At 41.0% G+C, this 13,907-nt stretch overlaps 1 pseudogene; it reads left to right on the top strand.

The window, feature by feature from the left end:
• Positions 1 to 391: 391 nt before the first annotated feature.
• LOC133860539 (UDP-glycosyltransferase 83A1-like) lies at positions 392 to 9,755 on the top strand (annotated as a pseudogene).
• The last annotated feature ends 4,152 nt before the right edge of the window (positions 9,756 to 13,907 follow it).

The following is a 13,907-nucleotide window of genomic DNA, read 5'->3' as shown; positions in this document are numbered from 1 at the left end:
CTTGCCGAGAGCAAGACGTACGTCTCTTTTTTAGTTAATGAAAGCCTGAATTTTTCTATAAAAAGAAAAAACTATGAACGTGAGGTTAATAAGAGAATATAGTTGCTGAATTCTCTCTTCTCTAGCTTTTCTACAGCTTCAAAATCATTTACGAGTGTATTAATTTATCCGTTAATATCTTTGTAGCAAACATTTGAAGTCTCTTTCGAGAAATTGTACGTACCAAAATAAAGCCGTGCGCAAGCTCCCTCTAAATATCACCTGCAAGCTAGAAGTTCAAAACGCTCATACCAAACAAACGGGCAAAAATATTTCGGAGAAGTTTTTTTGTAACTCCTTCTCCGGTCCCCCTCTATCTCTCTCTCACACAAACAAAGAGAAAGAGAGAGACATGGCCGACATCGGCCATGTTCTGGTCCTACCATTTCCAGCACAAGGCCATGTGAACTCCCTAATGCGTTTCTCTCGACAAATGGCAAAACATGGCCTCAAAATCACATTTGTAAACACGGAGTACATTCACAAGCGTGTAGTGAGTTCAATGCCTGAGGAGGGCAGCCTAATGGATTCATACATTAATCTCGTGTCTATCCCAGATGGCTTGGATAGCGATGACGAAAGAAATGATCTGGGCAAGGCAATGGAAGCCTTATTGCGTACCGTGCCAGCAAGCCTTGAGGAGCTCGTAGAAGGTATTAATGCATCAAATGGTACTGATGATATTAACAATATTACATGTATTCTGGCCGATGGGGCGATGGGTTGGGCTGTGGAAGTCGCCGATAAGATGGGAATTAGAGGAGTTATCTTTTGGTCTACGGCAGCTGCTTCTTCGGCCTTGCTAATGAGCGTGCCAAGGCTGATTGATGATGGGGTTCTAAACGGTGATGGTAAGACTACTTTACTATGTATATCTCTCTGATTTTGGCCAAAAGCCTTCAATTAATTTGTAAGAGCATGCATGTCACTTCGTCTAATTAATTAATATTTTGCCAAATCCTGGAATAAGACTTATTTGTCATGATAAATATAGTGTATTTAGGAAAGATTAATTACTTTCAACAGGAATTTCCACCAGTAGTACTAGTAGTGATTCAAATATCTTTCTTTCACCTTGCAAATTAGGATTCTCAACCCAAAAAGTAGAGATGATTCTACTGTCGCCGGGCATTCCTGCATTCGAAACAACAAATCTCCCATGGGCCGCGATACCTGATCCAACCGCGCAGAAGAGTTTATTTCATTATATCTCACGAAACGCGGAAGCTTGCAAACTAGCAGATTGGTGGCTTTGTAACACAGCTTATGAACTTGAGCCGGCATCATTTGATTTGTTTCCAAAGCTCTTGGCCATTGGTCCACTACTAGAAAACGACCAAACTGGACAATTCCGGTGAGAAGACTCATCTTGCCTCAACTGGCTCGACCAACAAGCATCTCGTTCAGTAATATATATATATTTCCTTCGGTATCTATGCAACTTTGGACCCTACCCAATTCCAAGAACTAGCTCTTGGACTTAACCTCATCAATAGGCCTTTCCTGTGGGTGGTGGATCAAAGAAACATCGATAGGGCGAAGAATGCATTTCCAGATTGAAAGAAATCTCAAATCTAAAAGAAGTAACATGCGGAATAATAAAATAAAAGAGACAAGAGATTTTATGTGATTCGGTCTATGACCTACATCCACAGGGTAAAGCTCAAAGGGCTACATTGTTGCTCTTATTGCTTGATTAATTTACAATACAAATGACCCTATTTATAGGGATATAGAGAAAATACAAAATGGTACGTAGAGAGAATATAATCAAATCAGAATTAAATGTAATCAAATCTAATTTGATTATAATCAATTACAATTAATGAGGATTAAATCAAATCCTCCAATATATGGAGAGTACCGTAATATACGGTATCAATATATTCTCTAACACAAATGAATCTCAAGGAGCATGTACCAAGATTGTCGACTGGGCACCTCAAACAAAGGTCTTAGCTCACCCTGCCGTTGCTTGTTTTATTAGCCACTGCGGGTGGAATTCCGTCACAGAAGGTATCACCAATGGCGTCCCTTTTGTAACGCCCGGGAAATTCAAGCTCCTAAGAAATCATTGATATTGTTGAGGAAACAATATCCACATGTTTTTATAAGCAAACCTAAAGTTGTTTTGAAAATTTAAAGATTAAACCCTAAAAACCCTTAAAAACTCAAAAGTTACATTTTAAGCTTTAAACTTTGATTAAACCGAAAATAGGTCAAACGAACTCAGATTTAGTTGATTCAAAGACCGTTGTGCTCACAAAAGAAAGATCTACCATATGGAAAAAGTTAGTAAAAAGTCCACCAGTTGACTTTTTGGTTTATAGTTGACTATTTAGGTGCCAAGTGGCACTTTTGGTTAAACTTTGACCTTCAAATTTAGGCTTGATAAATATGTTTTTATGGCTTTTAATTACTCAATATTGTATATATATAGTTTATACTTGAATCCTGTGAAGTCAGAATTCAATTTGGCAACAGTTGACTTTTTGGCCAAAACTGGTGCCTTATTAATCCGACTGTCGAAATGTTAGCAGAAATGTTTTGTAATACACTTAGCAGCCATCCTTAGCCACCTTATATTAAAATTATTATCCTCCAAACAAGTGCTGGGATTTTATTTAACAAGAAACAAAACCAAGTGATGAGGTGGAATGAAAGGTGGAAGATAAGCATGGAAAGGAAGGTGGTAGAAATTCTCCTTTGTCTATCCAATTTCCAGCAGCCCTCTAGCACCCCAAGCACGAATTTCCTTTCATTTCATTGATGTTCTAAGACTCCTATAAATATGGGACAAGCCTTACGTCCCATTCTACCTTAATACAAGTGAGAAGTTCATACTTACACAATTTAGCCTTCCTTTGTTCATTACTTGGCTTAGGTGAAGAAACCTTTCTATTTCTCTTTTGATTTTTCTATCCAGCAACCTTAGGGGAGCTAGATATACTTCTTACCTTGCTATTTCTTGACCTAGATTTATAGAACCAAGATCCGAAACCAAAACAGCACTAGCAACTCCAAAACCGGTCACTAAAGGCTTAAAAGGGGCTTTTGTTTCAGAATTTGTTTGGTAAATTTTCTATGTGTTCAAGTATTCCATAAGTGATTTATAAGATGTATTTTTATGTTAAGATTCATGGGCAAGCGTTATGTCACCAAGAGCTACGCTGTGTTTCGGTGCTTAAACATGAATCGTTATAGTATTTATATTTACTTTTATTGTTCTTATAATATATGTTAATCCTTCATAATCGTATTTGGTTGTATTGGTCATATAGCCTCGTCACCAAATCATGAACCAAGGATTTAAGATTGTTATAAGTAATCATCTCAAATAATGAAGTAATGGATGATAATAAATTTAAAAAGATGAGTGTCTATAAACAATGTTTTGTTTGATAGATAATTGATATATATACGGATTGATTTATATGCAGAAAAAGGAGCAAAGAAACTATACCAAAGAGAGTAAGTATGGATGTACTTACTGAGGAATGATTCTATGTTTCATTAGGACTGTGTGGTGTGTGTTCATTGCATGTGGTTGTTCATCCATTGCATGTTGTGTCCAATTAATATAACGGCTGAGGAGATAGCCATCAACAAGCTGATGTAGTAGCAAGTAGAAGAAAGGCTAATCAGTGGATCCAAGAGGGGTTCATAGTGACCTAAGGGTGTCCGAAGGCCTAATATATAACTAATGCTGGGACCAGTAGGATTCCAGTAAAAACAGGTAAGACTTTAAGTGTGAGGCAAAGGACATGAACGGGTTCAGATAACCTAGAACGAGAGGTCTGAAGAAAGATGATCATAAAATACCAAACCAAATGGTTACTACGATGCATATTCATACAACCCATACATTTGCATTCTTTAGAACTGTTATTTGATTGATGGTAACTTAGATATGAAAATAGATGACTCACTTGTTTGTCTATGCAATATGATAACGCCATATTTGCATAGTTACTAATGCAGGTTCGGAGAACGAAGGCATGGACCCATATGCCAGTTTTGATGGTTTCTAAAACCATTATCGAACTATCATGTGCTAGCTTAGAAATTACTAGTTGTACTTAGTCCATCTTGATTAGTCGATTCTTCGTCTGGGATTAGTCGATTGCTATCCCTTGGGATAGGTTTGTGAAAGAATTTAATGGGTGTTTCTTTCCAAGGGCACAAAGGCAGATACGGGCCATTGAATTTCAAAATCTAGTGCAAGGCACCATGACGGTAGAACAATATTCGTCTAGGTTCATTGAGCTATCAAGGTTTGGCCTCAACCTAATCCCAGACGAAGAATCAAAGGCGGAACGTTTTGAAAATGGCCTTAATCCTCGTGTTAAGGAGAGGGTCATGTGTCATGAAATCAAAAATTTTGTCAAATTGGTCGATATTGCATCGATTGCTGAACGAGGAATGCGCGAATCGTCTGCTGCTTACGAACTAAAGAGGCGAGCAGCCTCGCAGGTGACATACCCATCCAAACGACCTGCACTTAGTACTGGAAGCAGGCCAACTGAGAAGAGGAATTTCCCTCCTACAACAGGGAACCAGGCGCTTACATGCCGCAAGTGCGGAAAGATACATGCTGGAGAGTGCAAGGCAAATGAACCAAACTGCTTCTGGTGTGGTCAATTTGGCCACTTCAAGAGGAATTGTCCACTGAATGTCCCAGGAGGATCCCGACCCCTAGGAACCAACTTCCCACCAGGGCGACCCGCCCAAGCAAGAGTGTACACCTTAACTCCGGTTGAGGTAGACGAAGAAGAAGAACAAGGTGTTAACGATGTTGTGACAGGTACCATCTTTTTGTTTGGTATCCTTGCGTGTACGCTTTTTGATTCAGGAGCTACACAGATACCAAACTGTAACTCCCCAAATTTGAATCAGCAAATTCGTAAGCAGAAACCTCCGGTTTCCACGTGACATTACTACATCAGAGATAAACTCTCGCAGTGGAATATATTTTTTTTTTCTTCTAAAGCCTTAGAAATTGATAGCATAACACATTTAGAGCTGACTGAAATACCTCGATACGTTTATAAAAAGTTACTTAGGTTTATCTTTACACGCCATTTGCACACTAGGTGCATTAAAAATAAGTGCCACAAACGGCACATAAACATACAACATAAAAATACACCAAACAAAACATAATTATTACAAGCCTTGAAATAAAACACACATAAATATGCCTAGCAATTTCTAAGCTAGCACATATTGCTACAGCAATGGTTTCAAAAATCAATAAAACTGGCATATGAGTCTATGCCTTCGTTCTCCAGATCTGCATCAGCAACTATGTAAATATGACGTCATCATATTTACATAGACAAACAAGTGAGTCATCTATTTTCATATCTAAGTTACCATCAGATCAATAACAGTTCATAAATAGTATAAATGCAAGAGTTGTATGAATATGCATCGTAGTAACTATTTAGTTTGTGTTTTATGATCATCTTTCTTCAGACCTCTCGTTCTAGGTTATCAGAACCCGTTCACGTCCGTTGCCTCCCACTTAAAGTCTTACCTGTTTTTACTGGAATCCTACCGGTCCCAGCATTAGCTTATATATTAGGACTTCGGACTCGCACTTTTTAGGGTTCACTGATGAGCTTTACCTCCCCTTTGCTACTACATCAGCTTTGGTTTTTTAACCCCCCAAGTCAACTGATGTACTGGCTATCTTATCAGCCGTTATATTTTATTAGACACAACATGCTATGCATAAACAACCACATGCAATAAGCACACAACACACAGTCCTAATGAAACATAGAATCATTCCTCAGTAAGTACATCCATACTTACACTCCTTGTATAGTTTCTTAGCTCCTTTTTCTGCAAATAAATCAATCAATATAATAAGTATATATATATATTATCAATCAAACAGAATATTGTTTATAAACACCTATCTTTTTATCCATTACTTCATTATTTGAGATGATTACTTATAACAATCTTAAATCCTTGGTTCATGATTTGGTGACGAGGCTATATGACCAATACCACCAAATACGATTATGAAGGATTAACATATATTATAAGAACAATAAAAGTAAATATAAATACTATAACGATTCATGTTTAAGCACCGAAACACAGCGTAGCTCTTGGTGACATAACGCTTGCCCATGAATCTTAACATAAAAATACATCTTATAAATCACTTATGGAATACTTGAACACATAGAAAACTTACCAAACAAATTCTGAAACAAAAGCCCCTTTTAAGCCTTTAGTGACCGGTTTTGGAGTTGCTAGTGCTGTTTTGGTTTCGGATCTTGGTTCTATAAATCTAGGTCAAGAAATAGCAAGGTAAGAAGTATATCTAGCTCCCCTAAGGTTGCTGGATAGAAAAATCAAAAGAGAAATAGAAAGGTTTCTTCACCTAAGCCAAGTAATGAACAAAGGAAGGCTAAATTGTGTAAGTATGAACTTCTCACTTGTATTAAGGTAGAATGGGACGTAAGGCTTGTCCCATATTTATAGGAGTCTTAGAACATCAATGAAATGAAAGGAAATTCGTGCTTGGGGTGCTAGAGGGCTGCTGGAAATTGGATAGACAAAGGAGAATTTCTACCACCTTCCTTTCCATGCTTATCTTCCACCTTTCATTCCACCTCATCACTGGGTTTTGTTTCTTGTTAAATAAAATCCCAGCACTTGTTTGGAGGATAATAATTTTAATATAAGGTGGCTAAGGATGGCTGCTAAGTGTATTACAAAACATTTCTGCTAACATTTCGACAGTCGGATTAATAAGGCACCGGTTTTGGCCAAAAAGTCAACTGTTGCCAAATTGAATTCTGACTTCACAGGATTCAAGTATAAACTATATATATACAATATTGAGTAATTAAAAGCCATAAAAAAATATTTATCAAGCCTGAATTTGAAGGTCAAAGTTTAACCAAAAGTGCCACTTGGCACCTAAATAGTCAACTATAAACCAAAAAGTCAACTGGTGGACTTTTTACTAACTTTTTCCATATGGTAGATCTTTCTTTTGTGAGCACAACGGTCTTTGAATCAACTAAATCTGAGTTCGTTTGACCTATTTTCGGTTTAATCAAAGTTTTAAAGCTTAAAATGTAACTTTTGAGTTTTTAAGGGTTTTTAGGGTTTAATCTTTAAATTTTCAAAACAACTTTAGGTTTTCTTATAAAAACATGTGGATATTGTTTCCTCAACAATATCAATGATTTCTTAGGAGCTTGAATTTCCCGGGCGTTACATCCCACCCACCTTATCGGAATTTCGTCCCAGAAATTTGTAAACTATGCTATGCATAAAAGTTTACACTAAGTAGGAAAAGATTTCAAGCAAAGATGTTACTTACCTTAATCATCTTCAAAGTCACAGAGATACGGCTTTAGTGGAAGACTGAGGTAACTCTCTCTCTAGTTGATCTTGAAGCATGGTTTGAGCTATGGAGTTTTCATCTTGTTTTAACTCCATGATTTTTAATAATTTTCAAAAAGGGTGTAAGAAAATAATATCTTTTAAATCATACTATCTTTATTTAGGTATTTATATAATACCATTATTTATTTAGGGCTCAATATATCGACTATAGTATGTATTCACAATTACTACTTGCAAATTATATTAAACACAAATACTACCGTATAGTCAACAAAAGTTATAACTACTAAGTCATAAATCACGAAAGTATTATACATACCTACTTCGAAGTGGCTCATGGGAATAGATACGGGTATTTGCTTCACATTTCTTGTTCTAACTCCTAAGAAGCTTCTTCTACTTCATGGTTTGAGCTATGGATTTTTCCATAATATTGTGTTTATTGTTTTATTTAATTTGTTCATTGCATGTGGCCGATCATGCATAGCATGTTGTGTCTAAAATAATATAACGGCTGATAAGATAGCCAGTGCATCAGTTGACTTGGGGGGTTAAAAAACCAAAGCTGATGTAGTAGCAAGGGGAAGAAAGGCTCATCAGTGAACCCTAAAAAGTGCGAGTCCGAAGTCTTAATATATAAGCTAATGCTGGGACCGGTAGGATTCCAGTAAAAACAGGTAAGACTTTAAGTGGGAGGCAACGGACGTGAACGGGTTCTGATAACCTAGAACGAGAGGTCTGAAGAAAGATGATCATAAAATACAAACTAAATGGTTACTACGATGCATATTCATACAACCCATACATTTGCATTCTTTATGAACTGTTATTTGATTGATGGTAACTTAGATATGAAAATAGATGACTCACTTGTTTGTCTATGCAATATGATAACGCCATATTTGCATAGTTACTGATGCAGATTCGGAGAACGAAGGCATGGACCCATATGCCAGTTTTGATGGTTTCTAAAACCATTATCGAACTATCATGTGCTAGCTTAGAAATTACTAGTTGTACTTATGTGTGTTTTGTTTTATGGCATGTAAATATTTAATACGATGTCATGTTTGACATGTTTTATGTTATATGCTTATGTGCCGTCTGTGGCACTAATTTTGATGCACCTAGTGTGCATATGGCATGTAAAGATAACCTAAGTAACTTTTAATAAACGTATTGAGGTATTTCAGTCAGCTCTAAATGTGTTATGTTATCAATTCCTAAGGCTTTAGAAGAAAGAAAAAATATATTCTGCTGCGAGAGTTTATCTCTGATGTAGTAATGTCACGTGGAAACCGGAGGTTTCTGCTTACGAATTTGCAGGCTCAAGTTCGGGGCGTTACACTTTTTTTGTGTTGGCCTCAGTTCTTTGACCAGTTCCTTGACAAGAGCTATATTTGTGATGAGTGGAAGGTTGGACTGGGTTTTGACATGGCTGAAAATGGACTTGTTTTGCGGGGCGAAGTGGCGAAGAAGGTGGAGCAACTGATTAGCAATGAATCTATAAGAGCTAGAGCGCTGGAGCTTAAAGAAATGATATTGAAAACCAGGGCAGAAGGTGGTCAGTCTTCAAAGAATTTCAACAACTTCATCAAATGGCTCAAGTAATTAATTAATTATAGAGATCGATGCTCTTGAATTGGGACGGTCAAGTCAGCTTTAGTAATAATTATATAATATTATTATTAAATCTATTGTATGGTCTTCCATTGGCTTCAAGAGATGGATCAAACTTGTAGCCGAATATATAATGAATTCTTGTTGCCAAGATAGCTTTGCGATGCTCTCTCTATATAGGCGATCCGATCCTATTTCCAGTAGAGTAAAATCACAAGAATTACTGATAATAACCAATCATCCCTTCATGAATAGCATAATCATTCGGGGAATGAGATCATGCACACGTACCCGGCCGGTATGTTCAAGGAAGATCGAGGTGATTAATGTTGAGACAGTTTCCGGTAGGTGACGTTCCGATTAGATGTTTGTCTAGGTTGCTCCTGGTAGTTCCTGGTCCACTTGAAAAATAAGGCTGTGTCGGGGGGTTCCGACAACCCCGCTCCGATGCTTAAGTGAGTGTATGGTTCTGAGAATAAATGTGCAGAATAATGCCAAAAAGACTGATTAGCCTCTACCTTAACATCAGAAGAGGTTCTGTATTTATAGAGGTTGAGGAGCAGTTATTGTCCCCCTGCATCCACGGGGATCGGCAGTTACATGGAGACATGGCTTCGGTTATGCGGATATCTCGGGTTCACAGAATTGAGATCAGAGGCACGATCCTTCATGGATGGTGTGCTAAATTGCTGGTGAGGTCACGACCCATGATCTGACTTGGGGTTGTGCCTCACATCCTTAAATCTCGGGTAGTCTTAGGATGTCTGCGGATGATGGAGTCAGGGTGCACCCGGGTCGGTTCGGTTGAATCGGATCGGGCTCGAAATGGCGGGACTGGGCCTCCGATGAGTTAATTTGTGGATTATTAGGCCTTGGTCGGTGTATGTGATGGGCCAGATTCTCGGGTTGGGCCTAGCAGCCGAGAAGGTTGAAATTCTTCCCAACAGTTACCCCCCAATTCTGTTAGGTAAATTTTATACTTGAGAGAATTTAGGAATAACTAATTGATCTTTACCCTGATGTATTTTGAATTTTGGGTCGGGCGTATGAAGCCGAGAGCGACCAATGGCCCTTCTCTTCCTATACTTTCGTTTTGAGTCGGTGGTCCATCTAGGAGGCATTGTTTTGTGCATACCTTGTCCACCCGAGGGCCTTCGCACGCCATCTTCTAAGGAATTCCCGCTCTTTTTCCTTTCATTTCAAAATTTCAAATTCAAATTTCAAAATTTCAAAGTTCCGAATTTCCTCAGAATTCGTGAGCCGCGTGTCAAGTATGATTTGAATGCCGGTTCGTCTGTCAAGGCGTGTCTTATCTGCCAGGTGTGCCACCGGGGCTCTCTGGCTGCCAGTTTTGGAAGAACAAATTCGAACGAGACCGTTCAGCTTCCGGTAGACTGTAATCGGTCAACCCTGTGGTCCTTTCGATCTGTCGACGTGCGTCAGCAGAACATTAAATTTGATTTGACGTCGGTTCGCCTTTCGAGGGGCGCTGTGGTTGTTAGATGTGTGACTGGTGACGGTTCGACTGCCGGTTTCGAAGGATGAGATTTGTTCACGTCTCTCTGTTTCCCGGTTGTTCATGACCGGATAATCCCAGTTGCACTTGAGCATAAATACCCTCTTCCATCCGCATTTCTCAATCTTGTCCTGAACTTTTCCTCCTCTTTTTTCTTTGAACTCGTATATCTTTCTTTTGGAAGTTTATCCAAACCTCGTCTTTCCGCACCATGTCCGACATAAGGGAACTCCCAGCGGTTGTCGTTTCGGAGTCTGAAGAAGAGGAATTACTATCCGAGGACGAGGTGGTACCCGAGCAAGTCAACGTCAAATGCCTCTGGTGCCTCTAGACCACCGAGGAGCTTCAAAGGTCGGTACCGAGGATGAATTTCACCTCCGGAACAATTATGATATTCCCCCCACGGTTCTGTTACATTTTCAAAATCCTGTTACCCGGGAGATTCGTGGGGGCGATCTCGTTATTTACGAGAAAATGCTCTTAGCCGGGCTGCGATTTCCTTTTCCGGACATTGCCCCGGGAATTGGTACTATTTCTTGGGGTGTCCCCGAGCCAGCTTACACCGAACGCATGGAGATACCTCCTCACCTCTTTCATTCTGTGGCGAACAGTGTTGGGGGCTCGGATGACAATTCTGGAGTTCTTCAACATCTACCAGGCGGCATATAAAAGAGAGGGGGTTGTTAAGTTTACTGTTAGGAACAACCCCATCTTTATTTACCTTTCTCAAAGTTATTCCAACAATCGGGGTTGGAGGTCGATTTTTTTTTCGAATCTCGGGAGACTGGGAGTCGGTAGCATCCTTACCGCCCAACCAAAGGATATCAAGAGTCTGGAGACCTATCCAGGTTGACCTGCGGGAAGCTCCGACCTTGAATGCGACCGGCAAGAGAAGGGTGGCCGCAATGTTGTTGTTCTCTCAGACTCCAGGGAACGATATGAAGATAGACTATGACAACATAGTCACCGACGAGAATATGCGGAAGGTTTTCAGGTATCAGATTCCTACCGAGAAGGTTTGGTATGATCGAAAAGGAAAACAAAAGCCGAAGAAATCCGAGGGTGAAGCGGCCGGCACTCCACAATCGAAGGTGTCGAAGGTGGCCCTCGGATCTAAGAGGGTCATCAAACCAAAGAAGACCGGTAAGGTGACCCACCCTCCGAGAATGCTAAGTAAGGCGACCCAAGTTCCGAGGACAGTGATTGTACCTCGGGATAGCCTTACCCCAACCCTTTCTGCTCCGGCGACCGACCTTGGGAGTGACTTGACTAGAGCTCCCGAAAATACGATCCCGACTGCCCCTTTATCTGCCGTTATTAATCCCGTTGAAGTTAGAAATCCAGGGGAAGCATCTGGTGGGGAGACTATGGTTGTTCAGCCCAATGATCTTCTGATTGGGGTCGTTCATGCGCCCGATGTAATAGAAATCGGAGACGAACCCGAGGAATTAGAGAAAGGGGCTTCCGAGGTTCGGAATGCGACCAAGCGCAAAGGGAAAGAAGTGGCGTCCGAGTCGCTGAAGAGGACCCGTTTCGCCCCGGATCCTTTGGAATACGCGCTTACGCGGGCCACTGAAGCCGAGCTTCTCTTTGGTCGGCCGCGCTTTGTACTACCTCCTTTGCCAGTTACCCTGGAGGAACCGGTTGAAGAATCCGAGACTTCGGATCAATCTCCGGTTGAGAAGATAGAGGCTCGCTTGGAGTCTGACGCTGGTTTGGCCTCCGAGGATCACTTACCGGCGGAGCATGAAACATTTTTACAACCCCAGGAGGGACCGGAATCCGGGGATCATGTGGTGATGGAATCGGAGGGTCATCTGAAGACCGGGGAAATAGACTCGTTCGCGTTGGCTGGAAAGGATTCGGATCGGGTTGAAGTTACAGAGTCTTCTGGACCCGAGACTTGCGAGGACCAACCGGAGACTCGAAATCTTTCCTCGGGATTTATGGAAGCCAGAACTTCCCAACAGGAAGCATTAATCGGTTCTTTGAGGGAAGGCTTGCTGGCCTGCCCCTTAGAAACTTTAATGGGCCTGATTCCGGAAGGGTCTTCTTCGGTGTCCGGGGCTGGGTTTCCCGGAGGTCTTGCCGAGGCGATGCTTCATGCCCAGTTGCAGGTAAGCCCTGTGACTTCAAAAATATCTTTCTATACTTTGTATTATTATTTTTTTTTAAAACACCTTTTTTTTTTTTTTTTAGTGCGTTATGAGGTCGGTTGCCTTGTGGCGAGACCACCGGGGTATCACTGAAAGTCGGGCTGCTCTGGAGGCTAAGGTAGCCGAGCTTCAGTCCCGGGTTCAGGAGCTGGAATTCGAGGTGTCCCGAACCGAGGACTTGGAGTCCGATATAGAGACCTTGAAATAGGATATTCAGATCAGAGATCAGACCATCAAGGCTCGGGACATGGATCTGGCTCAGGCCCGGAAGCTGGCGGATACATCTCACGCTCAAGCACTTGAAAGTGAGAAGACCCTTGACAGAGTACTGAGCAATCTGACCGAGGCTAACGAAGCCAAAACGGCACTGTCTACCCGGGTGGCAGAGTTGGAACGGGAGAAGGACTCGCTGGTGGCCGACAAGCAATCTCTGTCCGAGAAACATAAAGAAATTCAGGCTCGGTGTAGGAGGCTTCGGAAGAAGGGTCATCACTATAAGTCCAAGTCCCGGCGTTTCAAGAAGCAACTCGCTCTGGTTCCTTGGCTTCGAGGCCTTAGTTGGGGCTGAGGATCCAACTGGGGTTTTGAGAGCTTGAGGATCATGCTTCTTCACCTGGAAGTTTTCAAGGTTGATCCTGAGACTGTGACTCCTGAACTTCTTGAGTTGCCCGAGACAGCAACCAAGGAGCTGCAGACTCTGGGAGTGGAGTTTTTCCCGGACGTGGAGGACTGGACCGAGGATGCTCCCAATCCTTATCGAGATGACTTAACCTCGGGGCCCTCTGTCTCGGAATGTACTCCCGGTAGGGAAGAAACCGAGGAACTTGGGGCTGGTGATGATGGGAACTCGACAGGGAGCCCCCTCTTGTAGATTTATATATTTTCCTTTTGATTCAGTTGTATTTTGAACTGAATACTAAACGTATGTAACCAAGTTAATATGGGAATGGAATTAGTTTTTATACTTTGGTGTTTTGATGTGTTCGCCTAAGCTTTTGTTTTGCTTGTACTACCGAGTTGTTTGATGTGCTTGCATAAACTTTTGTTCTGCTTGTGCTACCAAGTTGTTTGATGTGCTTGCATAAACTTTTGTTCCGCTTGTGCCACCGGGTTGTATTTGATTTGGTCTGGCTTGATTTGAACCGAGACATTCCTTAATGGCTAGACAAATTTGGTGATTTGTCCGAGTCACTATT

The sequence above is a fragment of the Alnus glutinosa genome, chromosome 2, assembly GCF_958979055.1.
Source record: "Alnus glutinosa chromosome 2, dhAlnGlut1.1, whole genome shotgun sequence".
NCBI classification, from domain to species: domain Eukaryota; kingdom Viridiplantae; phylum Streptophyta; class Magnoliopsida; order Fagales; family Betulaceae; genus Alnus; species Alnus glutinosa.
This window is presented reverse-complemented; position numbering and strand designations above follow the sequence as displayed.